At 47.6% G+C, this 22,773-nt stretch overlaps 1 protein-coding gene across 8 annotated transcripts in view; it reads right to left on the bottom strand.

Annotated features, from left to right (window-relative positions):
- The window catches only part of LOC144124691 (uncharacterized), a 202,869-nt gene extending 180,412 nt beyond the window's left edge, over nt 1–22,457 (bottom strand). For 7 of the 8 annotated variants that reach the window (XR_013313258.1, XR_013313259.1, XR_013313260.1 and 4 more), the window contains exons 1-2: nt 22,190–22,457; nt 12,462–12,658 (exon numbers count right to left, since the gene is read on the bottom strand). The gene's annotated coding sequence lies outside the window, so the exon portion shown is untranslated. The remainder of the gene's footprint in view (nt 1–12,461; nt 12,659–22,189) is intronic. The other variant, XR_013313255.1, reaches the window with a different exon arrangement.
- Between the last annotated feature and the right edge of the window lie 316 nt (nt 22,458–22,773).

Genomic DNA, 22,773 nt, shown 5'->3' with positions numbered 1-22,773 from the left:
TATGCAATCAAAAAACAGTCTGTACCCGGCTCAGATAGGATGGGTAACAAGGTACCTTGATGATGCATCCACCACCAACCTCACGGCTTACATTGGGAAAGCATGGCAAACCGGAAAGATTCACAAAGCCTGGAAACAGGCAGAAGTATTATTTATACCAAAACCGGGGAAACCCAAGGAACTCTATAGTTTGCGACCAATCTCACATCCTGTGTGGGAAAGATAATAGAGCATGTGTGCTAAACAGACATTCAAGACATATGGAGGACAATAATAAATGGCTACACCAGATGGTTGGCTTCAGACCAGGGATAAGCACTCTGGATATAATGCTGTGAAATTAACGAGTGTTTATGGCTCAAAACGCACTTTTTCCAACCTTAGTATTTTTTTTACTTCGATGTACACAGTTTCATCACCTTAACATTTGTTATAGGTACTAGACACCTAGAAAAACAAAACGGCTATTTCCGAATTTCCGAGAGCAAGTTGATATTTAAAACAAAAAATGGCAAAAATGGTACATTTTTATACTTTTTTAAATTTTTTTAAATATTTATGCCCCATAAAGCTGCATGCTCTGAATTATATTGAAAAGGCATTATCTGTGCAAATGTCAATGAAAGAACTGGTGAGGTGTTTTCGAAAAATTTGGAACCGCCCTCATCTCATGAATAAATTTTTTTCGGCAAAAATATTTCCAGCTTTGATTACGCAGATTAGATAAGTTACTATGAATTTTTTTGAACAAGTTGGAGATGGTCGAGCGCAACATCTGGGACGTTTGGCGTGGAATGACCCTATAACAATGAGAGGGCTCCCACCCCTCCTCAACAGAATTAGCAACCTCAAATTCAGCTTGTACATAGATAACATAAATCTTTGGATCGGCGAACCTGGTACGTTCAAAGTCAGAGATAAGCTACAAGAAGCTGCGGGCATCATTGTCAAATATGCCAAAGAGAGAGAACTGAACTGTTCGCCTCAGAAATCAGAGGTTCTAGTGTACGCCAAGGGAATATACGGTCCTAAGCCGGACATAAACATCATAGTTGAGGGGCGCAAGGTTCCAAGAGTTGAGGAAATCAGAATCCTTGGTTTCTTCATCAATTCCAAAGGCACTAGCAAACTACCAAAACGCTAGAAACTAAAGCAATACACAGATAAGATAGCAAGGTTAATCAGAAGAATAGCCACCAAAGGAATGGAGTTGAAGGAGCGGAACCTGCACAGGCTCATGCAGGCCTTCATCACAAGCAGGATCTGCTACGCCACCCCCTTCATGGAACTTAGCAAAGGGGAGGTAGACAGACTGAACATAATCATTAGGAAAAGCGTAAAAAGAGCCCTCAGTCTACCCGTAAATAAATCCACTGAAGAACTGGAAAAAATGGGGGTTCATAACACATGGGCGGAGCTTAAGGAAGCAGTTAGAATTTCACAACTTGAGCGACTCAGCAAAACCCAGACAGGTAGGAAAATTATGGAATGTGTGGGGTAGAGCCTGACAGCAAAATAGAAGACAAGGTAGAGATACCTCTCGACGTCAGGTCCAAAATCAAAATTCCCCCCCATACCGAAAAACATGCACCCTCAGTTCAACAATGATAAAAGAAAACATAGGGCCAAGGCTATGGCTTAAAAATTCAGAGAGCTGCCTGCTGAGGAGGTAGCATACATAGCTACTGCTGGGGGTCTGGAGGGGGCTGCGGTTACGGCCATTGTAGACGGTCAGGGAAAGCCCCTGATCACAGCCTCAGTCAGGATCCAGAACACAGAAACTGCTGAATACGTGGCGGTGGCGCTCGCCCTGGCAGGATACATACAGGGTACATTCTCAGCGACAGTAAGTTCACTGTCAGATATTTTAGTAAGGGCTTGGTCTCTTGGGAAGCCAAAAGCATACTGGAAAGCATACCAAAAAAATAAGTTTGCTGCACTAATCTGGATACCAGCACATGAAGAAATATCTGGTAACGAGGAAACTCACCTGCTAGGCCGTGCAACCTACATCCGGCCAGCAGCAGCGGAGCAACCAGTCTGCAAAAATCTTAAGGATGCCACAATCGCATACAAGGAAATTACGGATAATTACAAATTAGGAAGAACAGTATACCCTCCTCCGGACATATCCCTTAGTCACAAAGAGGCTTACATCTGGAGGAGGATCCGAGCAGGGGTATACATAGCGCCAGCCAAAATTGCTAAAAACCCAGGTGGCGAAAAATGCATCGACTGTGGGGAAAGGGGCACGCTAAACCACATTACTTGGCAATGTCTTAGCTCACCAGGGGCTAAGAAAGAAATAAATAGTTTTGAAGACTGGGGGGGGCACTGCTGTGGAGTGAGGAGCCCAACGCACAGTGCAAAGCAACCCGCATGACAGCTGAGGCCGTGAAGCATCAGCTACACCGTCCTCAGCCGAAGGCCTCTCCTCCTGATCGGGCTTAGGCTCGGCCGAGCTTGAGAGGGGGTAAGGAGATACCATCTGCTGGAAATAAAAGTTTTTCTAGACTAGACTAGACTCATAAGTGTGCCCCCGACATCCAGGGGTGCTGGGGGGCCCATGAGCCACCATATTTTTGGACCAATGGGCGCCTATGGAGCCTTCGCTACCATAGTAAATCTACCTTGGTACTGGTGCTCACCCCCATAGTAAATCTACCTTGGTACTGGTGCTCACCAGAAGCCCTCACTGATCCGATAGTTCCTGGCCGAGGCAGTATAGAACCCTCACACTCCAACCAGCACACTTAGTGTTGCAGCATTGGTTGCACACTCTACTGCCAACGGCCTCCAATCCCCTCCTCCCCCCCCCCCCCCCCCCCCCCGCCTTCTCCCCCTATCGGACCCTCATGCAAATGTTGGATTCTTAACCACGAAACGCCTGGTCTGTTCTCTGGGTTACACAACCCCCCGTCGCAATCAATGGTGCTCCCTACTACTCGCAAAAAAAGGTGTGTGAGCACACGAGCAATAATGCAATGGAGTTGAAATTTACTTACTTGTGTAGTTTTTCTCATATTCGTTTCCTTTATTATGTAGTTATTTTGTGACTTGTGCTTTAGTCAGAAATGTTACTATTGTATGAATAACTGATTAAAAGCCCGACATTCATAATCCTTGCAGAGCGGGTAGGATCCTGGTGCATTGCCTCCTAATTCACGTTTTCGCACCCAGGCTGTTGCGATTTCGGCTTTTCGGTCACCTTAATTTTGGCTCACAACATTACTTTTTGTGTTGACTGCTGAAGACACTACGGCTGAAGTAGATATTCATTATTTGGCAATGAAACAATAAAGGTAAGAGACAGCAGCTGCTTTATTTTATTCTGTTTTCCTCAGCTTTAGCGAAGTGTAGTTTGCAACAGACCTAGTGATCTATGGTATTGTGAGCCTTCCAGGGATCATCTTCTTTCTCTTGTACATACCATCATCATCCCGTGGCTACGCCTGTAGCACGCGCCGGTGGCACGCGCCCAGGTTCGCTTTTGGAATAAAAACCAGGCACAGCCGTCTTGCCGTCTCGGTCTAGCCTTCCACAGACGTCTTGCCGTCTCGGCCTGGCCTTCCTTCACAAGTGGTGGAGGTGAAGCTCGATCCCCTTGCTGCCTTGTACCCTGCCTCTCGCTGGAGCTGCGTTCCGGTCGCCGTTGTGCACCTCCCACTATTGTCATGCCAACCGAAGACAACCCCGACCCCACTGGACCCTCTACCTCGGCCTCACCTGCAACGCCCCCTTCAACTGCGCCCTTCCGACAACGCGACCCACCGATGTTCGCTGGTCGTCGTGACGAAGACGTGGATGACTGGCTCGACACCTATGAACGTTGCAGTGCCTACAACCGGTGGGATGACGCTTTAAAATTTCTCAGCGTTTCTTTCCACCTCATTGAGGTCGCCAGAAACTGGTTCATCAATCGCGAACCCCATACCACTAACTGGTCCACCTTCAAACAGCAATTCCGTCAGTACTTTGCCGACCAGGCTGTTCGGACTGAGGTCGCCAAGACCAAGCTCGCTTCCCGCTTTCAAGGTCCTGATGAATCCTATGCTTCTTACATCGAGGACGTACTTGCCCTTTGCCGTCGTTTTAGTTCCACCGTGCCCGAAACTGACCGCGTCCACCATGTTCTGAAAGGAATCAATTCTATGGCTTTTAACACCCTAATTGCTCAAAATCCATCAAGTGTCGATTCAATCATTACCACCTGCCAACGCCTCAACCAGCTGCAGTCCTCCCGCTTGCAGCCCCGCTTCGCACACCCCGGCCTTGCTACGGCCTTGACCTCTGCGGACCTCGATCTGCGAACACTCATTCGAGCGATCATCCGCGAAGAGCTCCAAGTCCTCGGCCCTTCCTGCCACCATGGGTGCGATCGTTCTCCCGCGCCTTCTAATGACGCTGGACTTCGTAACATCATCAAAGAGGAGTTGGCAACACTCACCCACCCTATCGCACCTGAACCTCCTGCTCCCCGCCCAGCACCGACCTATGCTCAGGTAGCTGCATCTTCCCCTCCCTTTGACCACCCGCCTCGACCGGCCCCGACATACAAACACATCAACGCAATGGCGACTGCTCCAGCTGCGCCATCCTATTACACACCTTGGCGACCCGCCCCGCCCGCCCAGTGTGCTACTACTGTGGAATTAGTGGACATATCTCCCGCTTTTGTCGTCGACGCCTTCAGGACGAGCACCGTGGTTACGCCGCCTTCGAGACTGAGCTACCTTTTTCTTCCTATTATCAACGTCGGCCTTCTTCCAGCCCGCTTCGCCGATTCTCTCTGCCGCCGCCACCCTTGTCTGCACCTAGTGGGGCCCATGTTTCCCGCCGCCGCTCCCCATCTCCATGTCGCCGTTCCTTGTCCCCACTCCGACCCGCAACAGCTCTCCCTGTCCGTCACTCGGAAAACTAGGCGATGCAGTTTTCGGAGGTGAAACTGCACTTTGCGAAATCACTAAAAGTCCTCCAGATCGGCCGTTCAATATGATTTCTGTTTTAGCGGAAGGACTACCTGTCGAAGCTTTGATTGATACAGGGGCTGCAATTTCGGTTATTCACGCTGATTTGTGCTGCCATTTGCGGAAAGCGACGACACCATATGATGGGCCTGAACTTCGTGAAGCAAATGATGTCACTCTGCGCCCTTGTTGTTTTTATTGACGGTGTCCGCCACCATGTGCAGTTTGCTGTACTCTCACCTTGTGCGCATCTGATGATTTTGGGATGGGATTTCTTGTCAACAGCTTCAGCATTAATTTCTTGTGGCGACCGTGTCATCCATATGACAGACAGTGATTTTTCATATGACTCTTCCGACCGCCATCATTCCCTCACTGCCGCAGCTGATACAGTTTTGCCTCCTCAGTGCGAACAACTGCTTACCGTTGTTTCCGACCACATCATTGATGGGGATGTACTCATCGAGCCGTCTCATCGTCATTTTGCGCGTGGGATCGCCTTCCCGTCAAGTCTTGTCCGGTTCTGCAGCGGCTTAGCAATCGTAGCAGCCAAGAACACTTCCCGCGATTCCCTCGTGCTGCCCAAAGGAACTTCCATCCTTTGCGTATTAGATGCTCAACCTATGTCTGTGATGGCACTCACCACCCTTCTACATCAGCAACCTGTTTCGTCCGACGTCTCTCCTACTGTTCTATCAAAGACAATTAATCCGAACCTCACGCCGCATCAACATCAAGAATTGCTCATATTGCTTCGCAGTCACCAAGTCATTTTCGATGCAACTTCCCCACCACTGGGACGGACTACTGTTGCACAACACCGCACATTTACCGAAGGGAACTCGATCGTACGGCGACGGCCTTATTGGGTTTCTCTCTCCGAACGCAAAGTCATTGAAGAAAATGTCCATGATATGCTACACCGCGATATTATTCATCCCTCAACAAGCCCATGGTCCTCACCGGAAGTGTTGGTTAAAAAAAAAAGGACGGCTCAGACGATTTTGCGTTGACTACCGTGCGCTCAACAAAATTACCCGCAAAGATGTCTACCCGATGCCTCGCGTTGATGACGCCCTTGACTGTCTTCAAGGCGCCGAATATTTCTCCACCTTAGACCTACGCTCGGGTTATTGGCAAATACCTATGCACGAGGCCGACAAAGAAAAAACTGCTTTCGCAACTCGCGATGGACTTTACGAATTTAATGTTATGCCCTTCGGCCTCTGTAACGCCCCGGCCACATTTGAAAAAATGATCGATACTGTACTTCGTGGCCTGAAGTGGAGAACCTGCTTGTGCTACTTAGATGACATTGTTATCTTTTCTTCAACTTTTCAAGATCATCTCACATGCCTGAATGAGGTTCTCACGTGCCTCGCTTCAGCGGGCCTTCAGCTGAACACCAAGAAGTGCCACTTTGCACAGAAGGAAATTAAAATTTTGAGCCATCTCATTATCCATGATGGCATTAGTACAAACCCTGACAAAATCATCGCGGTCCTGCACTTTCCTCGTCCTCAACGGATTGCAGATTTGCGCAGCTTTCTCGGCCTGGAGTCCTATTTCCGGCGTTTTATTAGCAATTTCGCAACTATTGCTGCTCCCCTTCATGAACCACTTAAAGCGCACAGCACTTCGTGTGGACTGAGAAGTGCGACACTGCTTTTACCAAACTCAAGCATGCCCTCACATCAGACCCTGTCCTTGGCCACTTCAGTGACGCAGCTCCAACCATCCTGCATACTGATGGCAGTGGTCACGGTCTCGGTGGTGTACTTCTGCAGCGAGACGCAACTTCGCGTGAGAAAGTGATTGCGTTCGCCAGCCGGACCCTCACTCCAGCAGAGCAAAATTACACCATTACCGAGCAGGAATGTTTAGCAGTCGTCTGGGCAGTCCAAAAATTCCGCCCTTACTTGTACGGTCGCCATTTCACTGTTGTGACCGATCACCATGCTCTTTGCTGGTTGTCTTCCATAAAGAACTTGACAGGCCGACTTGGCCGTTGGATTCTGCGCCTCCAGGAGTAGCACTTCGACATCCTTTATAAATCGGGTCGCCAACACCAGGACACTGACGCGCTTTCTCGCTGCCCACTTTCGGACTGAGCCTGCTGTTTTCCTACGCAATGCCGTTCCTCCTCTGACCAGAGCCCACCCTCTTCGACGCACATCACAGCAGTTTCTTTTGACGACTCCGACCACAAACACGATTTCCGCTCGAAGCAACTAGCCGACGCCTACTGCCGTCCCATCATCGACCGCCTTACAGTTGAACCTCTATATAACAAACCTGTATGTAACGAATTCCTGGATTTTATGAAATTTTTCAATTCCCCAATACATCCACCATTGAAGCCCATGTATAGGTGACCTCCATGCGACGAACGCGTTGCAGCAGTTGATTTTGATGAAACAAATTCGCAGTGCTGATCATCGAGCTGTATCTAGTAATGTTTTGTCCAAAATTCGGCCGCGCAGTGCGCAACTTTAATGAATATTGTTTAAGTAAGTTGTTACATCAAAAGGTAAAGTAAACCGCAAGCAGAACGCTTGCAATCGCAGCAAACAAGCAGACCTCAGTGATGAGGATCACGATGTTGAGCGCCGCTAGCGCTGCTCCGTGGCAAGCATAGCAACTTTTACAGCTTTCATTTTGCAACTTGGCACTGGGTGGCACTATTATGACAAATTCTTTGTGGTGTCTTGCGGCGCATTTATGATAAGCCTTCGTCAGCGTGATGACGTGCGTGTACTGGTGTGTGTGCTCACGGTGTCGGTTCGTTACAATGAGTTCCACTGTGAGGAAACGAAAAGTTTTGTCACTTCAAGATGAGCTCTCGATTTTGAATGCGGTTACCGCCGGCGAGAAAAGGAAGGATGTCACTGCCCGCTTCAATATACCAGCCAGCTCCCTGTCAACCATTCTTGTCTCGATTTTGAATACGGCTACCGCCGGCGAGAAAAAGAACGATGTCACTGCCCGCTTCAATATACCAGCCAACTCCCTGCAAACCATTCTTGCTGCAGAACAAAGCATACGCAGTGCGATGGAGTCGGGCACAAGTGCCAAGAAGAAAAGACTGAAAAGTCGACGTATGCTGATGTGGACAACACCGTGTTTGCATGGTTTTTGGACAGACGAGCAAAAAACGTGCCCATAAGTGGTGCGATTTTGCCGCAGAAAGCCATAGATTTTGCTTGCATCCTGGGCCACGATGACTTCAAAGCTAGTAACGGCTGGCTACAAGGATTTAAAAGCCGGCACAGTGTCGTCGGAAAAGTGATATCTCGCGAGCCTACCTCCACAGACAGCGACGCTGCTGCCTTATTGGTGGCCGACAAGCTTCCTGCACTTTCAGCTGCTATGAAGCTGCCGACATTTACAATGCTGATGAGACGGCCGTTTTACCAAATGTTACCGAGCCGCACTGTCACTAAAGGGAGAAGACTGCTGTGGTGGGAAGCAAAGTAAACTCGCGTGACGGTTTTGCTTTGTGCCAACACTGGTGGCAGCGACAAATGTATCCCATTAGTTATTGGCCGCAATGCCCGGCCCAGATGTTTTAAAGGAACAAGGCGAATGCCAGTAAAATATGTGGCAAACTCCAAACCTTGGATGTTGCGGGCAATTTTTTCCGAATGGGTGAAGAAGCTCAACCAAGATGTCAAACGACAAGGCCGCAGCATTTGTTTGCTGCTTGACAACTGCTCCGCGCACCATGTGGAAGGCCTACAGCTTTCGAACGTCGAGCTGCAGTATTTGCCACCTAACTGAACTTCTCTGATACAACCCTAAGACAAAGGGCTTATTAACAGCTTTAAATGCTGTTACCGCCGCCGATCGAATCAAAAGATGCTCCTGGACATCCGCCTTGAACGGCCGACGAAAGTAGACATTTACCAAGCAATCGAAATGCTTGCTGCATCGTGGCAAGAGGTCGGATCACAAGTGATCGCCAATTGTTTCGCCTAGGCTCAGGTAAATCAGGCCATTCAAGCTACAATTACTGAAGATGAACCTCCAAGCCCACCCGAGGTCGCAGAAGCGTGGGATGAACTACACATGAACAGTGAGGTGCCTGACGGTGCCGAACTGTGCAACATTTTGTTCGTGGACAACAGTGCCGTTTCTACGGAAGAGATGACTGAATGCGGCATTTGTGTAAACCGTTAAAGATAGCCTTGAAGGTGACAGTTCGTCAGAGCCTGATACGTTTTGTGCGGTGCCTGTGAGGAAACTGATGGACGCGGTGGATGTTCTGCGCCGTTTCGTCGGCTCGCAGGACGATGAAGTAGCCCTGGATGCCTTAGTTCCTTGGAGCGCCGAGTAGTGGCTTCAACCGGGCAAAAACAGCAAGCGAAAATTACGCAGCTTTTCTTCATTCAATAAATTTTTTGAATGGCGAGTTCTCTTGAAATAATATGTCGCATTTTTGTTCCGTTTTGGCATGATCCTTACTAGCCTTAACCCAAAACTGCATACAACGATAACCTGGATATAACGAAAAACTGCGAACTTTTTTCAATTTCGTTATATCCAGGGTTGACTGTATTGGCACTGTGATTGTGTTGTGTCATCTTTGCTGAGAATTCGTTCTTGTGGACCCCACCTTAAAAAGAGGCAACAACAGTTTTCACTCAAAGAAAAAGTGAACATTCTGATGCAGCTGAATGCTGGAAAAAAGCAAGTGGACCTTTGCAGAGAGCTTAATATGATAATGGCAACGGCAAGATCATAAAATTACATTGAGAGTCACAGATGGTTCCCTCAAGAAAATGCTTGAGGCTTGGCAACTACCAGAATGTTGACGACGCCGTCCTCATGTGGTTAAAGTACGCCAGACAACACTGTGCCCTTGTCAGGCTCATATATTCAAGAAAAGGTGAGACAGTTCACGGTCACCGTAGGGATCTATGGAAGTGCCGGATGGATTTATCGCTTCCGGCAAACGAATGGCATTGCCTAACAGGTTGCTTGTGGCGAAGAAGAGGCAGTAGATGCCCATAGTGCGGTTGCCTGGCGGAATGAACGTTAATCAGACGGTCTTTTCAACGCCGACAGAGCGCCGTGCTTTTATCAGCTGTTGCCTGATAAAACAATGAACTTTAAGTTACAAGTGCAAGTGCGGAAAGAAATCACATCTCCGCATATGGGTTCTGCTCTGCTGCAACTCCAAGGAAATAGAAAAATTCAAGCCGCTAGTTGTTGCTAAGTCTGCTAAGCCGCGTTGCTTGAAAAATGCCGTCTCATTACCTTGCAACTACAAAGTCAACAAGAAAGCGTGGATGATGCAAGCATTGTTCATTCAATGGCTGCAGCAGCTTTACGACACAATGAAAAATAAAGAAAAAAAATTCTTTTTATCACTGACAATTGCTCAGCACATACAGTGAACGTGTGATTAAGGAATGTGCAACTTGAATTTATGCTCCTGAATTGTATTCCTTTCCTACTACCTTTGCACCAGGGCATCATCATATGTGTGAAGGCAGGATTTCGGAAGCGTCTTGTGCAGCTCCTCCTTATTATTATTCAACTGAAGCTGCCTCCAAAGGTCAACATCCGTCAAGCCGCTGAAAAAGCTTACAGGGTTGTGGTGGAGTGTCAAGGCAAGCAGTCAGCAACTGCTGGCGAAAGGCAGGCCTTTTAAAGGCTCCATCTACATCACAAGACTGTGAGGACACAGAGAAGCTCAACCCAGAACTGTGGAATGAGCTTTAAGTCTTTACCAATCTTCATATGACCACTGTGGCTCAACCGTTTGTTGCCGAGTGTTCAGGGTGGTGGCATACGATTTCATGACGCACAAACTTACTAGTTAAGCTAGAACCTGGCCCACGGCAGGGATTAGAACCGGCAACCTATGTACCCAAAAATCCATGTCTTTACAAATCTTCATATGAACACTGCGGCCCAACCATTTGTTGCAGAGTGTTTCGAGTGGTGGCGTACCATTTGGCGTTTGTGCAGCATAAACTTACTAGTTAAGTTACAATCTAACTAGCGGCAGGGATTCGAACCGGTGAGCTATGGTTTATGGGGGTTTAACCTTCCAAAGCGACTCCGGCTATGAGGGACGCCATAGTGAAGGGCTCCGGAAATTTCGACCACCTGGGGTTCTTTTACTTGCACTGACATCGCACAGCACATGGGCCTCTAGAATATCGCCTTCATCGAAATTCTACCGCCGCGGCCGGAATCGAACCCACATCTTTTCGGGCCGGCAGCCAAGCGCCATAACCACTCAGCCACCGCAGCGGCTGAACCGGTGAGCTATGTTAGGTGTGTTAACGCTCTATATTCAACTGCTGCCTCAGCGTCGGCTTATTTTTTCTCGTGCACCACCTTCATTGGGCCATATTGGAATCCTCGCCCTGCTCACGCACTTTCTCTATCACCCGCAAGCTCTTTCTCCTTTTGACATCTCCCGTGCGTTTTTTCATCTTACGAGGATACTTTTGCTTTGTTTGCTGTTCTAGCTGCGCTGCATAAATACGGCAGCACAGCATTTTTAAGGTTGTAAAATGCATCTATACAGTTTTCATTTGCTTTTGTTTTGCGATCTGTCATCTGTCTAAGAAGTGGCTGCAGCCCAAATGAGCACCATGAACTCTGAACACTAAAATGCTCAAGACAAACCGATGGGCTAGTTGGTTGGTTAAAAACGCAATGGTCGTCGAGCCGCTATCTTGTCAGCTCTTTGAAAGCAGCTAAGCATTGCCGCTCCGCTACACTCAAAAATGTTCAGAGAACTACTATTTCGTTGCTCTAGATTCCTCACCATAATACAGCTGGGTATGTCACCAACACCGTGACAATATGCAGGCCCACATTGCATCCACTTGTCATATACTGCCGTTCACAAGACAACTATGCATGCAATTCAGCGAAGACATTTATTCTCATCTCCAACTGCCTTTGACGCGTGGATGTGGCGTGATGATGGCTTCCTAAAAAATTGGCGGTGGTTTAGCTTTGGTTAAACCTGGAGTGACGCGATAGCTACAGCTGGCAGAGTTGAACTTGGTCACATGACCAACCAAGTGACGAACCACGTGATCAACCAAGGCGCCTAGCTGCTGGCAGCTGCTTCGCACCACGTGACAGTGTGGCAGCGCACGCACAGCCACAGGGTGGCGACGCCGCCACGCTGAAGGCTCGAAATGCTATCGTAATGTAGCTATCACTACAAAACTGCCATGTGTCTGAATGAATATAAGAACAGATACCAGTCATGTCATTCATGTTGCCTTCTCACTCGTTTTTGCACCATGCAATCAACTTGAAGAGCGACCTGTGAGCTCAAAAAGCAGATTTGATCCAGCGCATTTTGTGTTTATAAAGATTGAGCTGCCACAACAAGGATCAAATCTGTGATGCTGGGCTCAGCAGCTCAATGTTTGAGCTACAGCGGTGCCCTGGCACAAAGCTCTGAATAACAGCGGATCAGCTGACCTCTATATGCAAAGATCAAAAACCTGAACTCACCGAAGGCGCAGCACACAACGTTGTCACCTCCTTTAGGAACCTCTTTGTTGCAATAGTTGTGGCAGTCATCCTTGGGGTCCGCTGCTTGAAGAGCACAAGTAAGTCATGCACACAGCCCCACGTAACTAGCCACTGCTTGGGCTGCGCTCGCCATGACAGCGTAGCAGATGGATCAGCTGGGTTTTGCTGCCCTCAACCTGCAAGGTGATGGCCAGATTAGAGCAAGGAAAAAGAAAAAAGAAGAAACAGCCAAATGTGCACATTCTAGCTTATAGGTATTAGTAAGGCACAAAGCTTTAACATGGCAATAATTTGCCTTTTATACTTTCACTTTTCCCAATTGATTTGTTTGCAAAATTGACGTGTTACACATTTTTATATATATTCTCTGTTCGTGCACCATGATGTGACTGGCTGAAGTCACTTTGGAGCAGCAAACACTTATTTTGCTGCAGAAAAGCGAGCGTTTGGCACAGATGATAGATATATGAAACCAAGGAAATCATAAGGGTACATTTTTTGTGTCATTGATCACAGGAATATTAACAGTTGTAATTAATTTTTAAAGTGAAAGATAATTTAACACAAAGCACAAAAGACAGTCACATGCCACTGGAAAGATCCCAACCCATGACGTTCACATCTCGCGCAATGTGCTCCTTCAATTAAGCTTCGACTGCCCTGCACCCCCGCCATTTCCTGTATCTATACGTCAGGCATTTCTATAGCCAACAACAGACATTTTTTTTTTAAGTCATGAAAGATACGTCACTGCTGGCGGCCTGCAGAGCCAGATTCAGATTTTAATTTTTGTCGTATGGCACAGCACTTCGGCCAAGCAAGGACGTGAAAGTCAACACTAGTGCCATTTGTCAACATTTGTGCCATGCTCATTTCCGACCTGCCCTGGATCCGCACCACGGAATGACCAGAGCAAATCCCTGCCCGCTGCAGGCCTCTTTTGCTTCTCAGTTTTCATTAAACCGGCTGACAACGAGCTTGGTCAACATAACTGCCTGCAGACCACCTGACTGAAAGATTCTCGGAAAAATAAGGTTTTCCGCTAGTGCCGCCAAATGCAGATGTAAGAATACAAGCAGCGCCCAAGAATTTTGTTCTTAAGGAAATGCGGACTTGTGCAGAAGATTACCAGTACTTTGTCATTATGTAGCACAATGCCGCAGGCTTTGTTGTGTGGCGCAATTTGCGCAGCAATCGTCACATCACTGGCGTATTCACATAGCACCACAAACCATGGTAGGCCCAGTAAGGAGAAGGTGACAGTTGTACCCATGCAAAGACAACATTAAGAGCAAAAATAAGAAGAGCGTTCATAGAACAAAACTATTAAGTACAGAAGAAAGGCTGTGCGATGCTACCTCAGATCAGGGACAAATACAGTGGCAAAAGCACCAATAGTGGCAAATGCGCATTACATGGAACATAAGTGCTGTGAAGAGAGAAGAAAGGATGCAAAAAAAACATAAGACCCAGTGAAGCAGCACCTATGCTAGCACCCAATTTCCTACAAGTTGTACACAAAAAATTTGTGCAAAAAGAAAAAAGTCATGCAGTTCACAGTCATGCAAAAAAGTTGACCTGTTCAAGATCAGCTATTACAAAAATCTGAAGCCAACAGTAACTTGTTAATCCCATGTAATGCAATCCATTGCCTTGGTACATAATCAAGTTCAATACCTTTTGCACTTCTGTGGCCTGCCAGATCATCTAGTACAGATTGATATTCAAAACATTTTTTGTATTGGTTTCCCCTTACCTAGGGGCATATTTAATGTGTCTTCGACTGGTCACTTCCGTGATCCAGTTAGGATTTGGCAGAGTGGGAGCCGCCCTTGCTCTGAACGCATAGCGAGACCAGTCAAGCCGAATGGTCAGCGAGTTTTAAGAGCAGAAACACAAGAAGCAGTAGGAGAACGTAACTTCCGGAACCATAATGCGGCACCGCTGCCCGTGTCAACTAGGGTGCCTTGATGGCAAGCACCGTGGGCATCTGGCACCCTAGTGTCAACTGTAGCCACATGTGGTCGCACACAGTCTGCATCGCGGTTGCTGCTTAGCCTGCATCGATCTCTACCACCCGCTCTCCGTCTCCGGCAAAAATGAGCGTCCCGTGGGGGCGTTCATTTTTCGAACATCGCCTTGCAGATAGCACTGTTGTCCTCGTCTGAGCCGCAGCTCGAATCGCTGTTGTCATGTGACATCAACACAGAGCGCGTTCCTAGTGTAGTTATCCGGTGCCTCTTGGAAATTTTGCCTCATACAGCGTGGCACCCGCAAAACACGAACAACACAGCAAGGACACTACAATTGCGTGACTGCGTCAAAAGCCTACACTTGCTTTTGCCTACGCGTAGGGGATGTTGAGGCCTTGCACCACCTTCGTGAAATGGCAGAAGTAGCTCTGTCACATGAACTCATCTTGAAGTCACTCCCACTTTTTTCTTGGAGTGCATCAGAGTGCTCTCAGCTGGAGGCGAAAACTCAGAAAGAAGCAGCCGAATTTAGTCAGAGCGTTCGGTTTCGACCAGCCAAATGTGCAGTCACCTCGCAGAGCATTCTAGAGCGATCTAAAGCGACCAGCCGAAGACATCATAAGGGTTTATGTTTCACCAGAAAGACATACATTCTGGTTCCATGTGCATAAGGTTTAATAGTGAGTCACATGTGTCCTCTCTTCTCATCCTAGTTTTTCTCCTGTGTACTGCCTAGTATGTCAGCATACTGATTAGCCGAACTTTCTGTTCCCCTAAAATTTATTGCAAAAAAAAAAAATACTAGCAGCTACATAACAGAAGAGTGTTCTATACCTTGAAGCACTTGAAAGGGAGTCTGTCAACAACACATTAAAACTTTTGTTATTAGTCAAATCGATTATATGGCTATTTCTAGCAGTGGTGATGTTTATCCAGCAGTAAAAAGACAATTATTGCTGAGAAAGCTATATTTCAAATTTCCCACCATTTTATTGAAACTCATGACGTCGAGACCAATAAGGACCCTTTGACCATCATATCAAAGGAAACGGTGGAGCAGCCTAGCCTCAGGGATCTATGCACAAAAGACTGTCTTGACCCTGCACTTAGCTTGCAAAAACGGCTGATAGTGAAAACATTCGTTATATGACCTTTTATAGCTTATAAAAAACTCCGTTAGCATTGAAAGTAGCATCTCTGTCATAGGAAAGCTCAAATCTATTGATACAAGTACTCCAAACTGCCTTTAGTGTTCAATTAAATAAATGTAGCTATACGGAAGCGAAATTTTCAAAATCTGAATGGGAGAAAATTTTGTTAAGGTTAGTGGATCAAAATTAAGGGCACAAAAAAACAGAAAAAAAGTAAAAAGAAGCAACCATTGTGTTCGCTTATGGGCTGCTGATGCGTTGAACAATTTTTTTTTTCCTGCTTACCAGCACATGTTCATTGTGACATTCCGTGTGTGCTGCGGGGATCCACGTTCGACGGCGCGGCGTGGACGGAGACCCGTGACAGCGGCATCATCAATTACCCAGCCATGCTCTTTGAGTGACGACCAGAACAACCGGACCCACCGCCGCCCCGGGGAAACAGGCTTTGTCCTCCCCAATTTCTGGGCACATTCCAGGACAAGGGAGCTGTCAGCGGGCCAGAGCGCCCGTACCACAGCCGACGCTATGCGATACCGCGAAGACGACATTCTTTCCCTCCCCCCCCTTTGTCGTGGGCTATCGCCGGGAAGGCACCCACAGCTTCCCAGAAGGGCCGCGACGGACACCTGTCATGGCGGACAGGCAGTACTCGCCAAGAATGTGGAAAGACAGGCGCTAGTGAATTAGCTCCGAAGAGAGAGCCTGTGTATACTCTCACTTGGGAGAGAGTGGTGGCGTTTTTGTTGTTTATTTAGTTTGTATTGTTAACAGACTTAGGGTTCGAGGCTAAGCCCCACCCAAGGGGTGGTCCCCATCTCGCATGTTATTTTGGATTGGAGAATTGATGCTTTGGGCGGGCCACTGGAAATGACCGCCCTTAGTCCTTTGTTAATCAAGTGCTTAAAATCACATGTAAACGGATGCAGGCCAGTCTGAGCTGGGGCTCCCTGCTTAGCATGTAATGTGATGCTACTTAGGCACTAACCTGCCCGGTCGATGAGTAAAGTAGTGCAAAGTTTGTTCTGTTGTAAAATTATGCTCTGCTGTCATCATCTACAAGCTCGCCTCCTGTTCATCTTCCAAGCCGAACGACACTAGAGGAAGGGTTTGTGAACCATCCTCGAAGAAACGGACGACTATTGAAATTCTACTGCACGGACGCTCAGGACGACATCGTTCGCGAAGAGGGCCTTCAGCGCCGAAGCCCGACGGCGTGCAGCTTCTGCCAGCAACCGCTCGAGCCCAACTCCGGAGCCACTCCATCGCCCCCATGAAGTCGTCGGCACGTAAGCTCGGACGCCCCAGCCTCTGATGTATAATCTTAATCATGTGTAATTATTGAATATACCTGTTTTGTTTAAACTGAGCCATACGGTGTCTCTTTGCCTCTCCGTCCCGTGTGGACCTGCGCATTATGGGGGTCATCACAATGCATAGGCTAACTTGTGGCTTAATAGGATCAACTTGCCAATTCAGCTTTCATGCTGCAACGTGCTCGCATAGGAATGATCACCGTCAAGTGGAAGACCCGTGCTGATTTGACAGCACGGAGAACCTATGCGCAATGCTTTACCGCAATAGCGACTTGCAATAGAGATTGATTGATGAAACAGCTCACACAAGCAAACTCGTTTACCCACATGGACTGTCACCACGGATATGAAGAGTGGTTCTGTCACATATATCAAGGAGCCTAAATTAAATTTTAAAGGAAAAAGGTGTGAAGAAGACGACGCAAATTAACCGAAGAATAAAGAAGAGGAAGAAGAAGCATACGTTGAGGTGGAGAGAGATGATTCGTGGAGAAGCATTCGGTGAGGTGGAGAGAGATGATTGGTGGAGAAGAGAAGACGATGACAAGGCTTATGCGGACTAACACCGAGGCTATAAAAGGGCGAGTGAGAACGAGGCACTGGAGGGAACAGCAGAGAAGCGGAGGCTCCGGTGGGTCAGGGACACATCGGCTGGAAGAGAGCGACGCCGGCTACTGCTCCGGTGAGCTCGCGTTCTACGACTCCGCATCGTGGACTTCCTGCCATGCCTGAGCCCATTCCGGGGAGTCAACAGAGGACGCTACCACCTGCTACGGCCAGGGGTGTCTCCAGAGCTGTTGCCACCGATCCGGGTGGTGCCCCCAACGCCAACAACACCGGCATCACCTCCACGGGCGCTTGGACCTGGATCTTGTACGACGCAGCCAGCAACGCCAGCCCAAGCACGCCGAACGCCGCCTCGACGCCGGCTACGGGATCCATACAACGCCGCAGCCTCACCGAACCAATTGTGAGCACGAACGCCGACCGCTAATAGTAGAACACTAGTAGTAGACGCTAGTAGCAGTGTGCCCGGGTCGTGTGAATTTATAGTCATTGTGTTTTGTGTTAGTTTTGTGTTCTAGTGTGCGTGCCACGTAGGGTGTATTAAATGTGCGTTTGTGTGGGTACACCCGTCGCCTAGTCCATTCTTTCGGTCCGAGTGTTCTCCGGGGAGATCCAAGACAGGTTTCTTGCGACTTTTCTATTGAAACAGCTGTGCCCAACAAAAAACTGCGAGAGCAAACAAGTCAGCGATAAAAAACCAAGCACTAAGCATATCTCGACCATAGGCACATGCCATCATGATGACGCTTACATGGCTTTCAGTCGCCATTTCAGCCATGTTTTCACTTTCACTCACGCCTATACAAAACAAAGCAAACAACAAACCAATGTTCATCTATAAACACTGCAGCTGAATAGCAGCTCAGGTTTCACCACCCCCAACTGGTTGTACTGCACGCGAAAGAAGTGGTTGCACAACTAGAGGCACAACAGGCGCTACAGTCTGAAATCTGCCAACTGAAAGCAGAGATAGTAACTCTAGTGGACTACTCTAGAAGCAGAAATTTCGAGGTATGGGAGCAGGACTTTCGTGGGTGCAATGAGCCACTACGAGTTATGTAAGATCCTAATATCGAATTTCGCATTGCCACCACTAGAATGGTAGATCTCTCTTGTCATGCCTCTTACATAGACGGCTCAAGCTCACATATGCAAGTTATGATGCTTGCTGCTGAAACAACTTCCGCTTCTCGATAATATTACCGTAAGGTGGGATCTCAAGTATGCTGCAGTGGACGCTTAGATTCTTTCTGTGCTACAGTGTGTGCCTTTAGAGCTCTGCCCTAGTAATTTTTTACTGTGCCGGAACCACGCAAAGCACTTGACCTACTTAACCTGGCTCTTGAACTGCACAAGTTCGGCTCAAGTCCAAAAATGACGCGAAAAGCAAGTGCACTTTTCAATAATGCCAGAGGTTCTTGTTTTTATCATGTACTTGAAAGAGCCCTGCATTGCAAATCAAACATGTAGTTTTTATTTTTTGTATGCATAGCATCAGACATGGTGATGCCTCGAAACCAATGAGATAGCCGAAGTGGTAGTGTTTAATGCTTCTGATTGGTCGGACGTACAGTTCGAACTTAATTATTAAATACTTTGAAAAGGGATCTAAAAATAATGTCTCTGAGTATTGTCACCTTTTTGCTCAAGAAAAAAACTACAAAAGAAAAGCAGTACTAGCGAATGAAAACTAATAATAAGCTAGGGGGGGGTCCATTTCGCAGAAGACAGAGGCTGGGAGGGGGAGGGCTTGGGGGGTGAGATGGAAGCAAGGAGCTTTTCATAAACAGGTCATAGAGTGCCAACATTTTGGACACTTGACTATGCTGGTAGAACAGGAAAGAGTTGAGGACAAGCTCCCCCACTCTCAGATTCAAAAAAAAAAGTTTTTTTCTTTTTTTGGAGGGGGGGGGACATAAAAAGGCTCCCGTCAGCATCTTATACACGGAACTATGCTGCCGGCAATTTGGGGTGCTGCGCGTAGCCCTGGAAAGTCAACAACTGCCTACAAGCTTCCACTGCATGTGTGCAAGGCGTGGTTCCGATTTGTGGCGCCCAATCTTCGGCACTAGCGAAGTGAAATGGGCTTGCGAAATGTGATTCCTTTAATGCTTAGGTTTTCAATACTAATACTGTAAGTGAAATCACTTCTGTTAGCACGCACCAATTTCAGCAATTCTACCCGCACTGATATCTGGACAGCATCAGGAATTCTTTGATCCCGATACCACGATTTCCTCTAAGAATTTCTGCACAGGACTTTTTTCCAGTAACATCCTACCGTTTTAGAAGGGTATGCACTACAAAATATGTCACAAGTTAACTGCACACACATTCTTCCAACAACGACGTTTCCTCGACCAACGATGCAGTGGGCCACAGGAGAATAATTAGGTGCAGTGTTAGCACACCCTATACGCAGATACGCACACGCTGGCCTCAAGCAAGAATACCACGCTGGTTTCTAAAGCCTCCTTCAGACAGAGATTGTGTGCCGTGCAGACAACGTACTGCACGACAAGCATATCCACAGATCAGTCACACTTACCTGTTCTGGCAAGGCACAGGCCGCCCTGCTCTTAACTATATATGCCCCAAAGTAAGCCCAAGAGGCCGCTGGAAAGGGATTGATAATGGCCACTCCCCTTTGGGCTCTTCTTCCACAAGGCAAATCTGTACTTGGGGCCCATTCCAGTAATTTCCTTTTTCATGAAGATCTCACTTAATGTTTTCAAAAACACTCCATTTACCACGCCATTATTACCATTATTTGTAGTCGCCACTTCCCTCCAATGTGTACATACAGACCCTTGGGCACCGCATTAAGACCGACCCAATATTGGTACTTAGGCACCATCCAAGACTATTGTCGAGGCAAAACTCATTGTTGTTGCCTACACACCACCATAGGCATGTACACAAGGGGGGAGAGGGGTAACGCCACCCCCCTAATCGTCAAAGGGGGCACCAAGTGTGTCCCATACCTCTGCTCTGGCGGACATGTTCCGTCATTGTTTACAGTGCAGTATTATGGCCATGCAGGCTTTTTAACAATACTGGCGACCAAAGACCCATGATGTTGGGTTCCAAGAACTGTTTACTTGCTGGGCCACTTTGAGGCAATCTTTTAAGTTTCTTTTTTGCTGTGCACAACAGAAATGTGTCGTATTCTCTGCGGTTTAGAGAGAATGGAAATTCCTTCGGAAGTGTGCTCTTACATTGATGCCTCTGCGGCGCAGGATAACTTCCTCTGACGAAACTCACAAAGTGAACAAGGGAGAAAAAAGCCTCAGGGTGCTTGCCAACGTTTCAACAAGAAGACTTGTCTTCATTTGGAAAAAGACAAGTCCTCTTGTTGAAACGTTAACAAGCACCCTGAGGATTTCCCCTCCCTTGTTCTTCTGTGAGTGTCAAAAACCATTTGCCTACCTCCCTCTACATCTATTCCATCTGCCGAAGTTACATACGAAAGTAAAAGCTACCGCTGAATAATATTTTGTATATTTTGCAAATTCCATCACATTGCAATACATGTCTTATAATCATTCCTTATCTCTGAGCTCCGTTTTTGACCATACGGGCTTAGGTGAGAGGAGGTTGGAGAAGGAGGGGCGCAGCGCAGTAAATTGCTCCCTCTCATGGTGAACCCTGCGTACACCTATGGACACGATTCAAAAACGTGCCTAAGCATCTCAGGTGGCGCTAAACAGGCCCTAAGCGTCTGAGACAAGCACAGGAGTACACATTCGTAACATTGGTTCGGGACATGGAATATGCATGATAAGTGACAATTTCCTTCAAGCATCAAAACTGAAAATTGACTAAAGAGACCAGCAGAGCCCCGGGTGGCTCAACACCACACCTATGCGACCCCGGATATGCCAGGCGAGCCACAAGCGCAGTCGGCCAAGGCAGTAAATCTCTCATCTCCTCCGTTGTCAGCAAACATGGAAATAGTGAGCGAATGTGGGTGAGCAGTTGTGAGTGGGTGAGTGAGCAGTTGTGCGTGTGAGAGGTTATAAATGTGAATGAGTGGTTTCTAATTCGGCAGTCTCGAGCATAATGTTGGGATAAATTGGCTAACTTGGATAACACTTGCGCAGGTGGGTCGGACGGTCGCATTTCGGTGGATTCGAGACACGTGTGCTGTGCGATGTCAGTGCGCGCTAAAAAACCCCAGATGGCTGAAATTATCTGGAGTACTCCGTTGCGGCGCCCCTCATTGGCCGAGTCGCTTTGCATGTTAAGCCCCACAAAACCAAGCCAAAGCGTAATCGAGGGCACTGGTGGTGTGCTCCTGCTAAAACTACAAAAGTGTCACAAAAAGTACGAAGTACAGTTCTTAACTATTTCGCGCTGCGTGACCGCATGCGACGGAAGTCAAAACAACAGCAACAGCACCGGCAAGCCGGCTGCGCACTTCTCTGCCACAACATATGAGACATTCTTTTGTTGACTTCGCTTAAAAAACGCGGACAGAAGACATAGAAGACGACGTCACAGACGCTGATGACATCAGCGCCTGTGACGTCGTCTTCTGTCTGTGTTTTTAAGCGCTGTCAAGAAAAGAATGGATCACCATCTACTAGTCCGACAACTTGTCCTATTCAACATATGAGACATCCCAGCATTCCGAGAGCGTACTCTTTCGCTCCTCACACCGTTACGATGAGTGGAGGGACGAGGACAAAAACACTCACGTCAGGCCCGCAAGTCGCACACACGGAACAGACGGCGTGCAGCAGGCTGGGGCAATTAAGCCACGCTCAGCTCCAAGTCATCCCAAACATTTCACTGCTTACTAGCGGTGCCGGTTACACGCTTCGTGCGAACTGTCATACGCAACTCACGTCAGTATTCGTCAACATGTGCATCGTACCGATCGAGTCAACGCAAATTTTTCATCGAACTTCGCGGTGGCGCGGCGGCGGTAACCCTCAGGTAGCCTCAAGCGCGTCTAGACAAAAATAAAAAGCGGTAACGCAACATTTTCCAGGTGGCGCTAGTGAAGAGATTGTGTTTCTCCGATTTCAAGGCAAGTGCCGTAACGATGTTTATAGAGGAAGTGTTACTGGAAGAAATGAGGTGTTGTTTTCTGTCGCTGCTAAATACACAGGAAAATGATAGAATTAGCGAACAGCTCATGAGATCACCAGAGAGAAATGAGGTATGCTCGAGGCGTGCTGTTTGATATTTTCTTGTTGCCACAAATATCTTAATTTTGCTCTCCCTAATGTAATGCCTTCGGGCATTGAAGAAAAAATAATGAATTGAAAGTAAGTGT

The sequence above is a fragment of the Amblyomma americanum genome, chromosome 3, assembly GCF_052857255.1.
Source record: "Amblyomma americanum isolate KBUSLIRL-KWMA chromosome 3, ASM5285725v1, whole genome shotgun sequence".
NCBI classification, from domain to species: Eukaryota; Metazoa; Arthropoda; class Arachnida; order Ixodida; family Ixodidae; genus Amblyomma; species Amblyomma americanum.
The sequence above is the reverse complement of the archived record's forward strand: the minus strand, read 5'-3'. Positions and strand labels throughout refer to the sequence as shown.